Consider the following 18,243-nt stretch of genomic DNA (forward strand, 5'->3'; position numbering starts at 1 on the left):
GAAAGAATGGCGCCATGCATACGGAAAGCACAGGATTGTAGGATGAAAGCAAGGCATCATGGGCATTGGGACAGGCGCCAGGATGCCCGCAACTCTTTCCGCCTTCCCACAAGTTCTTAGTGGATAAAAGAGGAAAGAGCAGTGCTTGCGGCGATAGTTGCAAGAGTGCACTGCATCAAATGTACCCACGTGTGAACACATTTTTGCGCAGCAGTGTCATCAATTGATGGGGTGAACTGTAATGAAATTAGAATGATGGAATTGAGTAAGACGGGAGCGTCTGTTCTGGTAAAAATTCACGCTGGGTAAAAAGTACTAGAGCTTCCCCTAGATAGTGCTTGGGGGTGTGCTACAGACGGCCAGGATTGATTTGGATATGGACAGACGAACCTCCTTTAATGTCTTTATGAAGTAAACACTAAGGGAAATGTGTGTATTTATGAGATTCAACTTCCCGGATAGAGACTGCGAGACGAGGTGCTGTGCAAGAATAATAGGGGTCCAGATTTTTCTGGGATGTGATAGCAGGATGGATTTCTTCATCAAGAGTTGAGTACCTACGAGAGGGATGCTTTTACATTTTAGATTTGGTTTTGGTGAAGTGAGACCTCGTAGAGGAATGGTGGTAGGGGCACCGTTGGTTCGAGTGATCATGAGCTGATTCAGATTCAATTAGATGCGAAGGATAACACAAACGTAGAATCTGGGCATTAGTTTTCGACTTCTCGAGAGGCTAATTTTAAGAGAGTTAAGGAAATTAGTTAGGGAGTGGATTGGCGGACAGGAACTTGTGATTTGAATTGCGGAGGGGCCTGGAATTACTTTAAGTCGCAGCGGCGGAAACTGTCGGATAGCCCTGCAATCCAAGAAAGGGGAAAAAAACATGGCTAGGAGTTGTAGGCCAAAGCTGGATTGAGGCAAGCAACTCAGAGAGGATAGGAAAAAGCGAAAGCTCTGACAGGGGAGTGGAATAGAAGAGGCGGATTAGCAAGGGAAGCTACCTTAGGGGAGATCAAACGTGGGAGCGGATAAGTGAGAAGGCTAAAAAGCCGGTGTAGAACTGGACCTTGCGAAGGGAATCAAAACATAGGTAAAAGGTTTCTACAGCCACATAAAATAAGAAGAAAACAAGAAGGGAGAGTGGGGCCGCTATACACTTGAGATGGACGGAGAGGTAGGATAACCTAGGCATGCCCAAATTCTAATAGTACTTTACTCGGTCTTTAAGACAGACTTAGTGAGGGAGTTTTAGGCGATGGGAGGGGATATGACAAACGAAATTGTGGATTGGAGCGGTGTGAGTTTACGCGCATTGAGGTAGAGGCCAAACTTTGAACAGCTTAATGGGACAAAGTCGGAGGATCCGGACAATCTCACCTGAGGAATATTAAAGGAACTGGCGCGTGAAATTGCGAGCCCGTTAGCGGAGAATTTTTAAGCAATCGGTAAATCGGGTGTAGCCGTAGCGACTGGAGACATACTAACGTAGTGCCTATTTTTAGAAAGGGAATAAAAGTGATCCGAGTAATTATAGGTGTTTAAGCTTGACGTACTGTCATGTGTAGGATCTTGGAAAAAATTTTAGGAGAAAGTATGATTAAGTGACATTGAGGGTCAATGGTAATTGGGACGAATTGAACATGGATTTACTAAAGGTAGATTTTGTGCCAAACCAACCTGGATCTCCTTCTTTGAGAGGGTCGGTTATTAGACAAAGGAGGGAAATGCGGTAATCTAAATTTACCTCGATTTCAGTAAGGCGTTTTTGACACGGTTCCGCTGGGAACTGTTAGTTAAATTGGAAAAGATGGGGATGAATGTGGAAGTTGAGGTGGATAAGAACTGCGTTAAAGGGGAGACTCCAGCGAGTCGTACTGAAGGGTTGAAGCTGTCAGCTGGACAGGAGGGTACTAGCGGGAGTCCCTCAGAGGATACAGTTTTGGGACCGATCTTATTTAACCTTATTTATTATGACCTGGCACAAAGGCGCCGGGAATGTGTTAATAAGTTTGGCGGATACACAAAAGCTGAGGGGTATTGCTAACATGGATGAAGGACCGGGATACTATTCAGGAACCCCTCTGGACCACCTTGTTTACACTGGAGTAATAGGGAATAGGATGAAAAATATAATAGTGAAAAGGGCAAAGGTCATTTCACTTAGGGATTAATAATAGAATTTTAGAGATACGTTGGGGACGCGTCAGTTGGAAACGATGGAGGAGGAGAGGACCTTGGGGGTATTAGGTTGAATAGCAGGAGACTATGAGCCGCAATGTTGATATGGCGTTAAAAAACAAAATGCGGTTTTAGACTGCTTCAGGCGAGGGTATTTTCCAGCCAAGGAGAGGAGGTTTAGTGCCGTTATATATAGGCGCTGGTTGAGACCACCTGGAATATTTGTGTGCATTCTGGTGCCCATGTTTAAGAAGGAAATGATTTCAAACTGGAACAGATCAGAGACGGGTACTAGGATGATCGGAATGAATAATCTGCCTTATGAAGGAGACTCAAAGGAGCTGCTTGTTTAGCTGGCCAAAAGAAGGCCTCCGGTGGGGATATCTTGCTCCGTATATAAATATATCAGGGGGGATTAACGTAGGGAGGGAGAGGAATTATTAAGTAGTCACTTATGTAGGCACAGAGGACGAATGGGTACAAACTTGGAATTAGAAGTTTAGCTTTGAAATAGATGAGGTTTTCTAACCATTAGGGGATGGAGTTCTGAACGTCCTTCCGGGGATAGTAGTGGGGGCAAAAGAACGATCTGCGTAAGACTAGAAGCTGATAAGCTAATATGGAGGATGTGTATGGATGGGATAGTTTAGTTGGGCAATTAGATTTTGGATTATCGGCAGATAAGTAGCTGCCCTCAAATTGTCTGGGGATGAGGATGTGGATGGGATGGGAAACTTGAGTTACTGCAGAGAATTCTTTCGTTGGTGCTGGCTGGTTGAGTCATAATGCCCACATGCTTCAGGTTAGCTGATTGCCATATTTGGGGGTCGGGAAGGAATTTTCCTACAGGGCGCGATTGGCAGAGGCCCTGGAGGTTTTTCGCCTTCCTCTGCGACGTGGGCATGGGGTCGCTTGCTGGTGGGATTCCCTGCAGCTTGAGTCTCTCAAATCTCAATTTGAGGATTTCAAATAACTCAGTCATGGTTCGGGTTTGTTTAAAGTGTGATGGGTAGGGTTTTGTGGCCTGCCTTGTGGCAGAGGTCAGACTAGATGATCATATTGGTCCCTTCTGACTGGTCTATGCGAGTCAGCAAGCGTACACACAATAGGGTTTTCCTTGGCCTCTCTGAGGCAGCGCTGGAACTTTGCCAGTGTAGACGTGCACTTAGATTATATTTTTTCATTCCAGCTTGAGCTTTGCCATATTGTGCATGAATATTATGTAAAGGAGTACATTAGAGAATTATGAGTTTGATTCTTCAGCAAAAAGGTCCATTTGAATAAATTGTTACTGTTCAAATGGTAACCTGCAAAAGGAAAGAGACAGAGCCGTACCATTTGTGAGGAGGTAGGAGGAATTTCTTTTTGATATATAAAGAAGCCCTGAAATTTGGTAGATTTCGGCTGGTTGGTTTGCACAGCTACAAATCCTCCTACCAACAACTATGAGCTTATCAGCTGTTGAGAACACAATGGATCACCAGCTGGCACTGTGCAGCTGCGAGCAAGCTGTAGCTGTGCTCCACTCAGTTCCTTCAACTCCACCACTCTAGCTCCCCGTCCGTATGCCAAGGATGAAGTTCATTGAAGTCTGGAGCGGCATCAATTGACCACTGTGTTGCATCCTTTGGCGAGCTAAGTATTGGTGAAGTTGTCAAGCCTTGCTTATGATTCTAGCCCAACTACAAATATCTACTTGCTCATTTCACATGACCACTAGTTATTCTTTGGTTTGTTAACTGACATGCAGCCAAATATCAGCTTTATTCATACTGGTGCAGAGTGGTACAAGAAGTTTATGTCTAATTTGCAAATTTTATGATGATCTTACAATGCTGGCACTAATGTTATCTTGTGAAGAATCAGAAAGCATCTATAACAACAATTGTTAAAGGATCCACATCTCTCTTTAATCCATGTCCTCGCCCAAAGACTGCCATGTACTCTGCCTATATAATTCTATTCTATACACTAGGGGTTTTTATACACTGTACATCACCATAGCTCCCAGACGTTCCAGAGCTGACATTAAGCAACATGATAACATAGTCTGTGCATGTGTTGCTTCTCATCTCTGGGGGGGGGGGTGAGAGAGAGTGATGCATCATTGTTCATTGTCGCATATTAAAAAAAACCCTAAACACATATGTTGCTATCGTCGTTTATGTTACAGAAAGCGAAGGTCAAAGAAATTTGCCTGCTGCTCTTGAGTGGAAGGTGGTCAGGTGTGATGGTCCTTGGTTCCTGAGAGTTTCACTCCACAGTTTTGGCTAGAACCAAGAAAGCTTCTCTCTCTTGCCCAGAAGCTTACAGTAGGACAAGTTCCGGTTGTGCCAGAGGAAGTGACTTTGCTTGATCACAATCTTACCCCAGAGTTTTTAGTCTCTCGTTTAGATACTTACTTAATGGCCTGCTTAGGGTATTTTAGGGGGAATAAAGGACTGGCACCTTGACATGATCTAAATATTCTTATAGAAAGACAGTGTGGGAGCGCGAAGACAGTGTTATCAGCAGCCAGCATTACGAGGAGATACCTGCAAGCAGTTGTATTATTTGGCGTTTCCTAGCACTGAACTCGATGCCTAGGTTATGCCATTGCGGTAGTCCAGTAGAGAGGTGATGAAGGCATGAATAACTGAGTGAGTCACATTCACTGGATGATGAGTCTCCATGAGGTAATGAGGATGCAGAAGATATTCTCTATGGAAATGGGGGGAGAGTTAGCATCAGTGAGGAACGCCAGAGACACTCCTACACCTACAGAAGAATTTTGACCCAATTCGCGGGTGTGCACTTTTAAGCCGAAGGAGCCTGCCACCAGGGCTGCAACCCTCAAATGCTATCTCTGCCCACCTGTCTTGGTCAGTTTAGTCATCAATGGAGCTGATTCATCAAAGCACTTCGGGCCTCGTCGGTCAGTAGTGGTTAGTAATGCAGCTAGAATGCTTTCCCTGGCATACTTACTAGCACTGGAACCCATGTCTACATGAGCCGTTCACCTGATGTGGCTGCATGTAGATGTGAACAGAACTGGGAACAGAATTGATCTCTTCGTGAGGACTCCGACAAGTGAGAGGCTTTAGTAGCAAAGTTGTGGTTTCCACTCACTAATGTTGTGGGTTCAGAAGTATGAGAATGGATGTCCTGTTCCTTACCCCTTGACAGCAGGAGCTCATCATCAGTGCCGACTAAAGCGGTTTCAGTTCCATGTGGCCGGAATCCAGTATTATGCTTATAAACTTAGACTAGAACACAATATGAATGAGCTTGAATGTGGCCTTGGCTAATGCGGAAGATGGGGGACGTTATGATACTGGGGCAGTAACTGGCTTTTCTATCTGTATGCACGTGGTGTCTCTCTTTCAAAACCAGGAAAAGGCCTGGGTTCAGATTCCCCAGAGCTTCATTCAGAGTCGAGGCTCCTTTACCGTATCCAGATTTCGTCTGAATGAATGTACTGGACTCTGGAATTGGGTGTGTGGTGGGAGCAGACAGGGCGATCAGGTGTTTGGGAAGCAAGCATTCTCACAATGTGTTTGACCTCTTTTTCAGCTAAGTACAATGATCGTTCCTTTTCTGTACGCTTGCAAGCTGTATTACATTCTAACATTGATGCAGTTGTAGTGTGTTTGGGGGCAGGGAATTTGGAGATTAATGGAAACTTAAAGGAAGGTGTGTTTATGGCGATAATACAGCCCAGCACTGACTTAGTAAGAATTCATTTGTTGGGTGTGGTATAGGTGGTGTGATTTCCACCACTACGTGACGGTTCCACCTCTTCTCTTAATCTAGCGCAGGGAATGAGAAAACCAAGGAGATCTGCATTGATGTTTAGAATGGGCATTGGGGGCCAGCTGTCACGGCTGAAATAGTATACCAATGATAATGGTTCACAGTTCCTCAATTCTGTGTGTGTTGGGGTGGGTGCTGCTGTCCGTTTAGAAGTTTATGAACATTTGGGTGTGGGAACAACGGGAGTTGCAGAGGACTTGGATCATCCATCTAGCCAGATCTACTGGGATTCATGCAATATATTGGATACATCGTTGTGTTGTAATGTTTGTTTTGCTCAGAAAGATCAACAGAAAGAAAATTGATGTTATCTACTTCTGCCCATACTAGGTGAGTTGTCCTTTGCATGTATATAGATCAGAGAGTCTCAAACACGCATAGCCCGTGAGGTTATGTTTCTTGGCGCTGCGACGCTCCTCACGGGCCCCCCGCCCTCCCCCGAGCAATTTACCTTAGAAGCAGCTCCGGCCCGATGATCGCAGCGGGGCAGGCAGGATCCCTGCCCTGACCTACCCTGCCATATATATATATATATATAGTGTATGTGTGTTGCAGATGAATCTGAGAGGAGGGGCATGGGGTGTGTGTGTTGTGTTTGCTTCAGGCAACCTTCCAGCACTCCCGATTGGCCGCAGTTCCCAGTTTCCGCTCAATGAGGAAATGTGGGGCCGGTGCCTGAAGCAAACAGCAACATTCCTATGCCCCTGCTTCCCCATTGTTCCAGCCACTTTTCGGAGCTCTTTCAGCAGCAGGGGCTCCCTGGGTGCGCGCGGGCTCCCGCCCTTGGTCTGTTCCTCGCCTGCCCTGAGCCCCTTGCCATACCCTGCACCCTCCTCTTGCAACAACCCTCCTTGCACCCCAACCACTGCCCTGAGCCCCCGCTCTCACCTGACTCCTGCTGTTACCCTGCAGCCCTGGGACCCCCTGCTGCCCCTGCACCCCTCCTGCACCCCCGGCTGCTCCCTGGATGAATGGGCAGAAGAGGCGTGGGGGTAGGATTCTAGGAAGAGTGTGTTAGTGGGAGCATGGGAAGGTGGGAAGAGGGTGGGAATGGGGCAGGGGGCTTTCATGGAAGGAGTGGAGTGGAGATGGGCCGAGGAGTGGGGGAGAACAACAGTGATGCAGCCCTCAGGCCACAACCGTACTCATGCCATGTGGGCCCTCATGGTCTTTTGAGTTTGAGGCCCCTGGTATAGATTGTTAGCTGTCCAGAATCTGAATTCTTATGGCCCGTTTTTGTTATCCTTGACATTCTCTCCGACTTGGTCTGTGAGCAGGCAAAGGAGTGTCTGTGCCAAGGAGATACACTGTCATAAATGGTATCATTTTAGCGAATTACCTTTGGAAAGTAATGCTTTGCAGTTTAGACCTCTTTACTGACCCTAGCTAATGCTGCATGTAGCTACACACTGCACTAAAGGGCAGCTGCATCCACACTAGTCACTGGGGTTGCTTACACACATCAATCGAAAGCTCCAGTGAAGAGGAGAGGGACGGCAACAGGGAAAGGCTCAGCCAGTGTGGAGGGAGTTGACCTACAGTTGCCTATTGTTTAGCACGTGGTAGATGTGGGAGACGCCCGCTTGAGCTTATAGAGAGCCATGTTGGGTGCATGGTCCAAGGTTAGGATGAGGACACTCTACTTGCTGATAGCCAGTGCCACTGTCTACACTTGCTGTTAACACCAATGCCAGTCTGAGCGTGAAGTTGTCTGTACACTATATTGCACCGTACATGTAAATGGCTCTTGTAGAGGAAGATTGTAAAAAGTTCAACCCAAAGAGCACAAAAATGAAAATTGAACAAAGCACTGGGTTCAGTTTCAGAGTGCCTACTAGACCCAGGGGTACAGTAAAACAGACACAGATTAGGTCCTTTCATTTTGTTGTGCAGGGAAAGCTTTATGAGATAACCAGAAGTCAAGTGCTGAATAATTCTCCACGAGAAGAGTCCCCATCCCACACGCCTTCAAAAAACGGCCAGTTAGAAAAGAGGTAAAGTAGCAGAGACTGGTCTAATTCCCCTGAACAGTCAGAGCAGAGGGTAATGGAGATCCACCTACTCCTGGCACCAAGTCAAATACTATCGAATTAAAAAGATACACAGCTTCTCTCTTCCAGCAGTCAGTAAGGCAATGTAGGTTACTGTAAAAGTAGATTCACATTAGTCCCTACTAAATAAGCTTGGAAAAGATCAGGCCTCAAATTAGGGAGTACAGGAAGCACCCTGGTAAGAATCAGTAGCTCTTGCCTTTCCCAGCCGCGTGGAACCTGGAGAGTGTCTGGCTTTTTCTCAGGCACTGCACGTGGAACTTCACTGACCACGTTCCCCAGATCTTCCACATGGCCTCTAGATAAAAAGATGTTTCAGGTAAAGCTTTCGAATCCCCTGTAGAGGAATATAATACAGATGCTAAAGTTTTCTTTATATATAACTACATGATTGGGTGTTCCTCAATCTTTTCGCTGAAAAAGTATTTTAGTTTCAAAAACTTATGCATCAAAGCCAGGCAGCAACAAATAATTTAAAGCAATTAACATGTTTTTAGGACAAATTGCTGAAACCTGTTGCTCTAAAGTCTATGTTAGCAATGTAATGTTGGTGTGTGTAAACAAGCTAAGTCACAGACTGGAGAAAGAAAGAAGCTAAGATAGCTGTATCTTGCTGATATAATACTGTGTGCTGCCTGGAAGCCAATTATATCAAAGGGAGTTTTATAAATAAAAATGCAGTTTTAAAAGAAGCAAGTATGATTATTAAATAGTATGAACAATATTCCAGGATATGTTTGTACGGAACTTTTAAAATATATATATATTGCAAGGGGCAATGTGGTGAAGATTAATTATATTAATAAGAACATATTTAAAAAATTTATTAGAAAATGTCAAAACTAATGATAAAGAGTGTTGAAATTCAGTTATAGTCATCGGGGGTACCTACAGAATATGGGCGGATGTTAGTATTTTGACATTCGGATAGCGCATACACATACAGTCTGCAGTAATCCCAAATGGAGCGGGCTTTAGGTTGGATGAATCAAGGTCGGTCAGTAAGCAGTGAGGGTAACATCACTCATACAGGAACTACAGGTAATCATAGGCATATATAGTGGACGAAGTAATGAGCGATAGGAATGACCCTTCATGGTGGAGTTCAGTTTGTCTTGGTGGGTTCAGGGTTCACGGAAGGCTCCAGCAGATAAGTCTTCAGCTCGCTTCCTCATTTGCTGGCGATGCCAAAGTCACGCGGTTCACTCTCGGTCGATTGCGGGTGGCCGGTGTTGCTCTGTTGTAAATGTCCCATGACACTGGATAGTTGTCCGAGACGCATTAGACTCACATGAGACAGCACGTAGCAACACCTACCTGCACGGTGCCTCAGTACACACTCGTTAAGGGTGTCCAGGCACCAGGGCCCCGACCTATCAGAGCGTCAGTGTATGACCTTTCATAGCGCTGTTGTCCGCTAGGAGGTGTGCAGCCAGGGCGAGATGTACGTTTGTCGAGTTTGCGGGCTCAGGCTTTGCGGAAGGCTGGGGTCCTATTGCCTCGAACAGGATTGTCATATCAACGAGGATGATCTTTTTCTGATTCCTCTCTGTACGACGATTTGCTGGGCGAGAGGGCTGCCAGGTGACGGGGACGTGCGTGTGACGGCAATCTCTCCCAGGCGCAGCGTCACGGCCTTTCTCTAGGCGGGTCCTGCGGTGTTTGTGGCGGAGCTGCAGGCTGATGGGCTGGGGCTTGAGATGACAGGGACGTGGCGGCAGGGTCTTGCGCAACCGTATCCGCACCTTCTGTGGCGCTTTCCTGGTTACTACTATCAGCATTAAAAACTTACCAGGTTACCCCCAATCGTTATTGCCTTCTATATAGTCAGTGGATCTGTCTTTTCGCAAGCAGCATTAGCTTGCATTCCACAGGGCCAACATCACCAGCTTACATTAACATAAAGCCAACCTTGACACAGAAAAGCGATAATTAACAACCATGAAAACAACTGAAGCGCCACGCTCTCGCAAACTAATCCTTGTTGCTGTATGATATGCCAAGACATCTCCACATAGCACTCTGTGTATGTGTGTGAGGGTGAGGAGCAATCATATGATCCCAGTCTCACACCCTGTAAACAAGAGCTATGGATACAAAGAGATGTAGTTTTTGTCTCTTTAATACATTTAAAAAATAGAGTGATGTCTTTCAGATTAATTTCCACTTGAAAATATAATTGAGGGATAGAAATTAGTTTATTTATTCTTTTCACGAGTGAACTGTACTATCAGCCTACAAAATGTTGTTTATCAGCCTGGAAATGATGAATTCAATTCATGAACAACACTGGAGCTTCCCAAACACGTGATTCTCCAAGAGACTAAGAATTCAATTCATCGATTGCCCTATGGCCAATAAAATTTCGAGATCAGTCACATGGGAACGTTTCTCAGTCTCCACCTGGTACATAAGCTGCACAACTGTTCTCGGATGGCCTCAGTTGCGCAGCCCTTTCCTTTGCTTTTCCCCCTCAAATCCAAATCCTAATGCACCAGGGACAGTGACAGGGAGAAAGAGAGGGCTTACAGAACAACAAAGTGCAAGTTGGGGAATCTCTAAGTCCTGTCTCCCCTTTGCCAAGGACCAAACTGGCATGCAAATCAAGAAGGATAGGGTGAATTAAGGACACCTTGTTTCCTCTGGTCTTGGATTTTGTGCAGGGCAGTTTTTGGACACACGTGATAATTGGGCCTAACAGTTTAACACCTGCAGCCACAGCTTCTAAACGATTTCAAAAAGTGCTAAGCAACTTGAATGCTTTTGAACAGTATTCTCATCATATAATGATGCACATTCTTTTACTTGTTAAAGAATTTTAATGCAATCATATTTCGGTTCTTGTCTTCTTAAAAAAAAAAAAAAATGCCACCACATTGAACTCCTGCCCAACTCACTAGCAGCATGGATTTCACTTGGTATATTCTGAGTACTCCAGTGCTGCCAGCCATCAGTTTTCCTTTCTTGCCCAGAAAACGTCTTTTTCTGAAGGGGAGAGGAGAAGTGGGTATTTTTAAGGACAGCAGAAGAGCTGGGAGAAGAGTGGTGTTTTTGGAAAAGGTTCTAATCAATTTTGAAGTGAGTATCTTTGGGTCAGTAACACTGTGCTTATGTAATTCAACAATATGTGCTTTGCACGTGTGTGCTTGATCTTATCCGAATAAAAATGCTAATTATCGCGCTGAACAAGGCTATGGAATACCTTATTGTATTTTGGTAATTTTGCTTAGACCAAACAATGTTTTCACAATGACAAAAGGGTCAACTTTTATTTTATTAATGCAGGCTGTTTTGTTTATTGAAAAAATGCCTAGAGTCCTGACTTCATTATTTATTCCAAAAGAGAGTATAAGTACAAGTCAACAACAGTGAAATGTGCCTCAACACAAACCTGCAAGGCAGGTAATAACAGTAAGAGGCATCTTCAAACTGCTGTAGAACTGGATAGGCAGTTTCTCAATGTTGTGTCGTATGTCATCACAAGTGACCTTAAATCATTTCTAGAGAAACGCCTGTACATTTTTAAATAAAAGTTTGGCAATAAGTGAAAGGAGCAATTGATTTAAAGTTATCTTGTTTTCCAACCAAAGGCTCAATCAGGATCCACTAATGGGAGACTCTTGAGTCTGGTGCGAGTCTCACCGAACTTCAACAGGGTTCTGTCAGTGTACATTCTGATTGCGGAGGATGAGGGTCTAAAGTCCCAGCAATGGTTAAATCCCTGTAATTCTGCTAGCAAAAGTTTACGTCCTGCTTTCACTTTTGAATAACAACAAGCAACAAATTCCCTACGAACCATGGAAATTGCTTTTACTGAAAGGTAAGTCAATATTACAGTCATTATGAGGTGAATTACAGGGGAGAAATGCAATTGCCTATACAATCTAGAATAGCCCAATTGTTTTGAGACACTCCTACCCGTTATTTGTTGAAAATAGTTGCCAAACCACACTATCTACACACCACATCCAACTGACATAACTTTTGGATTTTAATAAGCAGATCCACAGAGTCAGAAGTGACCCTAAGCAGGAAATGCATGGTTGGCTTCGTGTTCCTGTGAGAAATGTAAATCTTACTGTACATTGAAAACACTAAATTTGGACTGCTCTTAGGTTTGTTGGTTCTGATGTATGACTGGTGTTGTTTTTAAGTCTTTTTTTTGCTTACTCTAAACTGCGTGACTATTAAAATGATCCTCTGAAAAAGATAACTTGGGATAACTAATATTCCTTGTTAATGTCAATTGTAATAGTTATTAGACACAAAGTTATTAACAGTATATAACAATAGCAGGCTTTTATGACAAACTTGTTGTTTTACTTTAAGATATTAAAGCAAATCCAACTAGTTGCATCCATCCATAAGCCTTAGTCCAAACTATATCTGAAGGTAACTAACCTGTCGCTCTCAACACAGCGCGGTTATAAAGAGTCGCTAGCAGAAGGCCAGAAGGATTCTCGATGAAGGTGACTGAAACGCTAGTTCTTCGTTTACAGTGCACCTGATGGAGTGTGCCTCACTCTTCCCCTTATGGTACAATTCTACACACTTGAAGTGTTTTTAAAGATGTTTCCTGCATGGCCTCCTGTGTGAAAAGTAATGTTAATCAACGAGCGGATGTTATTTAAGAGAGAAATAATGCTGGGAATTAATAACTGAAGTTTATGCAACTGTTCTGGCAGCCAGTTGGAATCATTGACCCATTTACGTGATGGTGCATCCTCATTCCTCTCAAGTGGGGCTGAGTGGAACTTGCAGAAGCGTTTGAGTTCAGCATTGTTCAGGAGCGAGGTTAGTAAAAAAGCTTGAAGTCTGTTAGATATTTTTAAATGTTTTTTTCTATTTGCAGTTATCTATTAACAACATTGCCAAACCAATATTTTAACGAAAGAGTGCTTGCTCTGAGACACTTTGCTGTTTTCTCTAAAGCCGAGAGATCCTAACTAGCTATTCTTATCAAAACTGCTACAAAACCGCCCAAATCTTTCTTGCATGTTTTATTTCGGTCGGCTACGGACAGGGTACACCCTGTGCCCCCTTCTTGAACAATGAAGTGATTTGAATGGGTTTTCCCTCCTTTTCTGATCTCAGGGAGTGCCCCTCATGAAATATTGCAGTTATCGTAAAGCTCTGCGAGGGGGGACATGGAACGGGGACGCCTGTATTCTTTAAATGAATGCAAAATCATTCACCGCTCTCCTGCTGCTCCGGCGCTGTTTAACGCTTCACAGATCTTACCCACAAAGTGTGATTTCCCACGCCGCCGCGAGCATTTGTTTGTCTAAGAGTTTCTCACTCCGGAGGGCCGTTTAGCAGAAGGGTGAAGAAGCAGCAGCTGCGCTTTTCCACCGAAGGGGAGAAGATCCCGTGCAGCCGCGGGCGTGCGGTGTGCACGTGGGGCGCTGCGGTGAGCGGGGGCTGAGGGGCCGCTCCTGCGAAGCGCTCCAGACGGCGGGGCGGGGAGGGAGCCTCCCAATCCACGCCCCACGGGCGTCCTCGCGGGATAGGCGGCCTGCCCGCCTGGGACTGATCAGCGAAGCTCGCGCAGCGGCAGCAGTTGGGTCGAGAGGGCGCCTGAGCAGGGAGAACCGATGCCGCCAATAGGAAGGCATGAGTCACTATGTGGCAGCGGGCGGCCGGGGCCCCTGTTTATGTGTGGCTCGTTATTTGCAGCACCCGTCCACTTGACCTCCCCGGGGCTCAGCCCCGGCGGCCGGCCGGTGGTGGTGGTGGCTCCTCCATGGCGGCAGCCGCGCGGCGAGCAGGAGCAGCTGCGGCAGCTCTCTCATGCATTGCACGAGCGCATGGCAGCAGCAGGCTCGCTCTGTCTGCAGCCCGCGCGAAGCAGCTGTCGGGGAGGTGCGGGAGCATGTCTCGGTACCCGGCTGCGCGGGATCCGACCTGCGCAGAGCCCGACGCGCGCGGCCGCCATCTTGAAGACAGTCTCAGCGCGGCAGGAAGCCGGGAGCACGCCTACGGCGCGCGGCGAGAGACAAGACAAACACAGGCCTGCTCGCGCCTCCCTTGCGTAGAGGAAGCGCGGCGGCGGCAAGGCGTGGATGAACTGTTCTCGCATAGCGCTCATCTATGGACACAGGATACACTTGCGTTCTCTGCTGGTCGCTAGGGGCTGGGTGGGCACCGGCGGGGGAGATGGTGATGTTCATGATGATACGCGTGAGTGTGTTGGGTTATGCTTAGTTCCCCTCAGAGATCCCGAATGTGAATATATACGGTCTCGCCAGGTCCCCCCGTCATGCGGACCTTCACGCTGACACCGGGTGACTTGTGTTAACGCTGCTCGACCATACCGGAATCCCACATCCCCAGGGAAAGTTGGGGTCTGAAACTCATTTCTGATCCAAGGCAAAGGAACGGGAGTAAACCCGCCTGCCTTCTCGTTCATCCTGGAACTCCTCTATGGCTCTGTGTCGAGGAGCATTCGCACCTCCTGGAGGAGGATCTGCTCGTGAGAGGGGTCCTGAAGAGGGACGAGGGAAGGGAGGGAGGGCAGGTACAAAGCAAACTGTAGGTGGTATCAAGCCGCAGGTTGCGGAGGACCCAGCGGTCCGAAGTAAGCTGGCACCACGCCGGGAGTAAGAACGAAAGACGGTTGGAGAAGGGAGGAGATGGATCCGAGGAAGAGATGGTACAGCGCCCTCGGCACACCTTCAAAACGAGGGCTTCGGCCCGGAGGAAGGCTGAGGGACTTGGCTTTGGCCCCCCTGGTTACTCGATTGTCTGTGCCTGCCGTTTCTATTTCGTCGCCTGGCAAAGTCCTGCCTTTGCTGGTTGGGGGTAAGGCCGTGCTGCTGCTTGAGGCTGAATGGTCTACGCTGGTTACCGGCGTATGCATCCTAGGGCACGCATAATGACCCTATTGTCTTTGAGGCTTTGCAGACGAGGGTCAGTCTTATCGCAAAACAGGCCCTGCCTCAAATGGAAGTCCTGGATTGTATATTGGAGTCCGGAGGAAGGCGAGAGATGAACCACGAATGCGGCGCATAGTGACTCGGCAGGCCAGAGTTCTGGCGGCCGAGTCTGCAGCGTCCAAAGCCGCCTGTAGGGAAGTGCGTGCGACTTTTTCCCCTCGTCAAGGAGAGCGGCGAACTCCTGATGAGCGTCTGCAGGAGGAGCTCCTTAAACTATCTCCGCCGCCCAGGTGTTGTAGGAGTAGCAGCCTGAGCAGAGCTTGCTGGTGATGAGACCCGCAGCTGCAGGCTCCTGCAGAATAGACCTTGCGGCCAAGCAGGTCCATATGCCTTGCCTCCTTAGACTGGGGCCAGACTTGTTGTCCATGGCGTTCCCTACTCATTCACAGAATTGAACGACGAGGGAACACGGGGGCGGGTGGACATATAAGTACTCATAGCCCTTCGAAGGGACCATGTATTACGCTCCAGCCGCCGAGCAGCGGGGGAACGGAAGCCGGTGACTGCCAGATGGTGGTGCATTGGCTTGGATGGTCCTTAATGAAGGCAGTGGCGACACGAGTGTGGGCGCGTCTGCCGAGAAGTATGCTTACGACCGGGTCCTCGATCTCGAGGAACCTCCTCAGCCTGGGATGTTCATAATTTTGCAACCACACGCTGGAGGAATCCTGTGTGCCCTAGTTCCACGTTGGTGGGGGGGACTGTTGCGATGAATCGTCCCGCCATGCCTCATCTGGAAGACGGACGACGAGGAGGACCCTGGCAGGGGAGCGGGTCTGGTGCAGCTACTGACTGGGACACCGCTTCTGAGACTCTTGCTGGGAGCTCAAGCACACCGAGGCCATGAGATGACGCACTCCTGTAAGGGATGGAGCAGAGGGGGACGTGAAGAGTTGCCATCCGGAGCCTGTGCTCTGAGAACGAAATGTGGGAATTTAGCTGAGGGCCCTGGGCTTGATGATGACGCCCAGGGGGTCAGAAGCCCAACTGCTGCCTTCCTGCTGAACCTCCAGGAAAGAAGGAACGGCGGGTTTTCAGCTTCTAGTACACACTGCTCCGACCGCGCAAGAGACAGAGCCGTTGCGAGATGAGCCATGGGAAGAGCCGAGCTGGAAGTGGTACGGTCCCGTGTCTGCAGAACAGTGAAGACCTCCTCAGGTGCGCCGAATCGGTGCTGCTAGAGTCATACACGTGCCCACGATCGAGGACCGGGAACCTCACCAGCTCGATGCCGGGAGTTCGACCGGATCTGAGACCGTCGATGGCCAGAGGAACGATCCTCGGTCGACACTTTTTCCCGGTGCCATAATGGTAGGCATGGAGCCAGAACGGTGCCAGGAGAGTTGGGAGACCGAGCAGCGAGAACGGACCGTGCGCCGCGGCAGATGTACGACGCGTTGACCGTCATGGAGAGCAGTGGCGGACCGGCGAACGCGGCCCGCAAGCGAGACAGCCCTCGGGATCGAGATTGGTGCCTGAGATCTGTGACGGTGCTGAGCCGGAGAGTCCAGGAGCGGCTCAGCATCGTGTAGCGCTTGCCCTTTCAGATTGTAGGAAACTCGCACCAGCGGTGCGGGGTTGGGGCAGCGACAGGGTCGCTAAAGCGATGAGGGTCCCTGGCAGATGAGGTCTTGGGCGAGGACGGGACCTATCAGCTCTTAGCCCCAGATCTGGCGGGGAAGCTGGGGAGGGACGGACCTCGACGGACCATTCGTGGCCCGGAAGTCGACGAAGTCCCTGTGCAAGCCAACACGGCCGCAGGGTCAGGCACAGGGTTCTCCTTCCGGCTGTTAGCCTCTTCCGTGAGCTCGGTGCCGAGAAGGCGGTGGTGGCGCTTGTCCATGGCGCCGGGAGAATCCCGATGCCGGAGCCGAAGCGGCCACATCCGGTTGCGAGGACAGCAGGGGTTGAAGTCCCGCTTTCCATCAGAGAGGATCTGAGGCGCTGGTCGCTCCTTCTTGGTACCCCGTATCTGAAAGGCCTTGCAAATGCGGCAGCTTTCTCGATAGGTGCGATTCCCCGGGGCACTTTCAAGCAGGCGTCCGTGGGATCGCTGGTGGGTACATCGGCTTTTTACAGCCGACGCACGGTTGAATCCCAGAGAAACCAGGCATTTGGAGCCCGGCGCCAGGCGCGGGAGCAAGGGCTCAGCGCCCCGAAGAGCCGTAAACTAGTAAACGCTAGAACTATAAACTGACAGACTGATACATGACTACGTAACTATAAATTAAAACTAGTTAGAACTAGAACTAGATGAACAAAAGGAAGCTAGGACGTGGAGGACAGCTATGTCGCAGCTCCATCAAGTTCCAACGACCGACAGGCGGTAAGAAGGGCGGGCCGGCAGGGGTATATATTACCCGCCATGGCGGCACCACTCTAGGGGGCGACCTGCCGGCCCGCTGGAGTTGCTAGGGTAAAAGTCTTCCGACGAACGTGCACGCGCGGCGCGTACACCTACTGGAATTGATATGAGCAACACATCTTGAAGAACAACAGTTACAAAGGTGAGTAACCATGTTTTACGTGTCTGGCAGAAACTAACTAAAGCAATGCGGGGAATTATGAGGGGAGAGCTAGCTCAGTGGTTTGAGCATTGGCTTGCTAAACCCTGGGTTGTGAGTTCAATCCTTGAGGGGACTGAGAGATCTGGGGAAAAATTGGTACTTGGTCCTGCTAGTGAAGGCAGGGGTCTGTACTCAATGACCTTTCAGGGTCCCTTCCAGCTCTATGAGATAGGTAGGTATATCTCCAGTAAAAGTCAGTATTGAGGGACACTCTCTGTGCCCTGGGCATATCCTCATTTTACTTTCCTATTTTGAGGTTCTCAGAGCAGCATGTTGACATTCTCCATTATTGTATCGTGGCATGAGTTACACATTTATACAGCCTCAACTCTTTGATTTTGTCCAAGGTGAAACCACAATGCTACCTTTAATGTAGGACTTAATTAATCCTTTATTTTTTTAATAGTTTTATAGAAAATACCAAAAAGCTAAGCGCTTGATTACTGTGACTTCTGTTTAACTTCTAGAAATCTCTTGTTCAAACTCTGTTCACCTGTAGTTTATTGAAGTGCTCTGTCACTGATGCAGCCCAGCACATCCTTGCTGCAGCCCTTGACATAGAGCTCCCTTCCACAGACCGCCATTGAGCCAGCTAACTCTTCTGTTTAACGTGAACCTATTTAAGAAAATTTATTTTAAAAGGAAAGGATTGATTGTGTGTGAGAAACTTTTCATTTTAAGCTTTGCAAAACATCACTAGATATGATATTCATACAGCAT

At 47.9% G+C, this 18,243-nt stretch overlaps 1 protein-coding gene across 1 annotated transcript in view; it reads left to right on the forward strand.

Annotated features, from left to right (window-relative positions):
• The window catches only part of TOGARAM1 (TOG array regulator of axonemal microtubules 1), a 90,140-nt gene that overhangs the window by 25,914 nt on the left and 45,983 nt on the right, over nucleotides 1-18,243 (forward strand).

This window comes from Chelonoidis abingdonii, chromosome 4, assembly GCF_003597395.2.
Source record: "Chelonoidis abingdonii isolate Lonesome George chromosome 4, CheloAbing_2.0, whole genome shotgun sequence".
NCBI lineage: Eukaryota > Metazoa > Chordata > Testudines > Testudinidae > Chelonoidis > Chelonoidis abingdonii.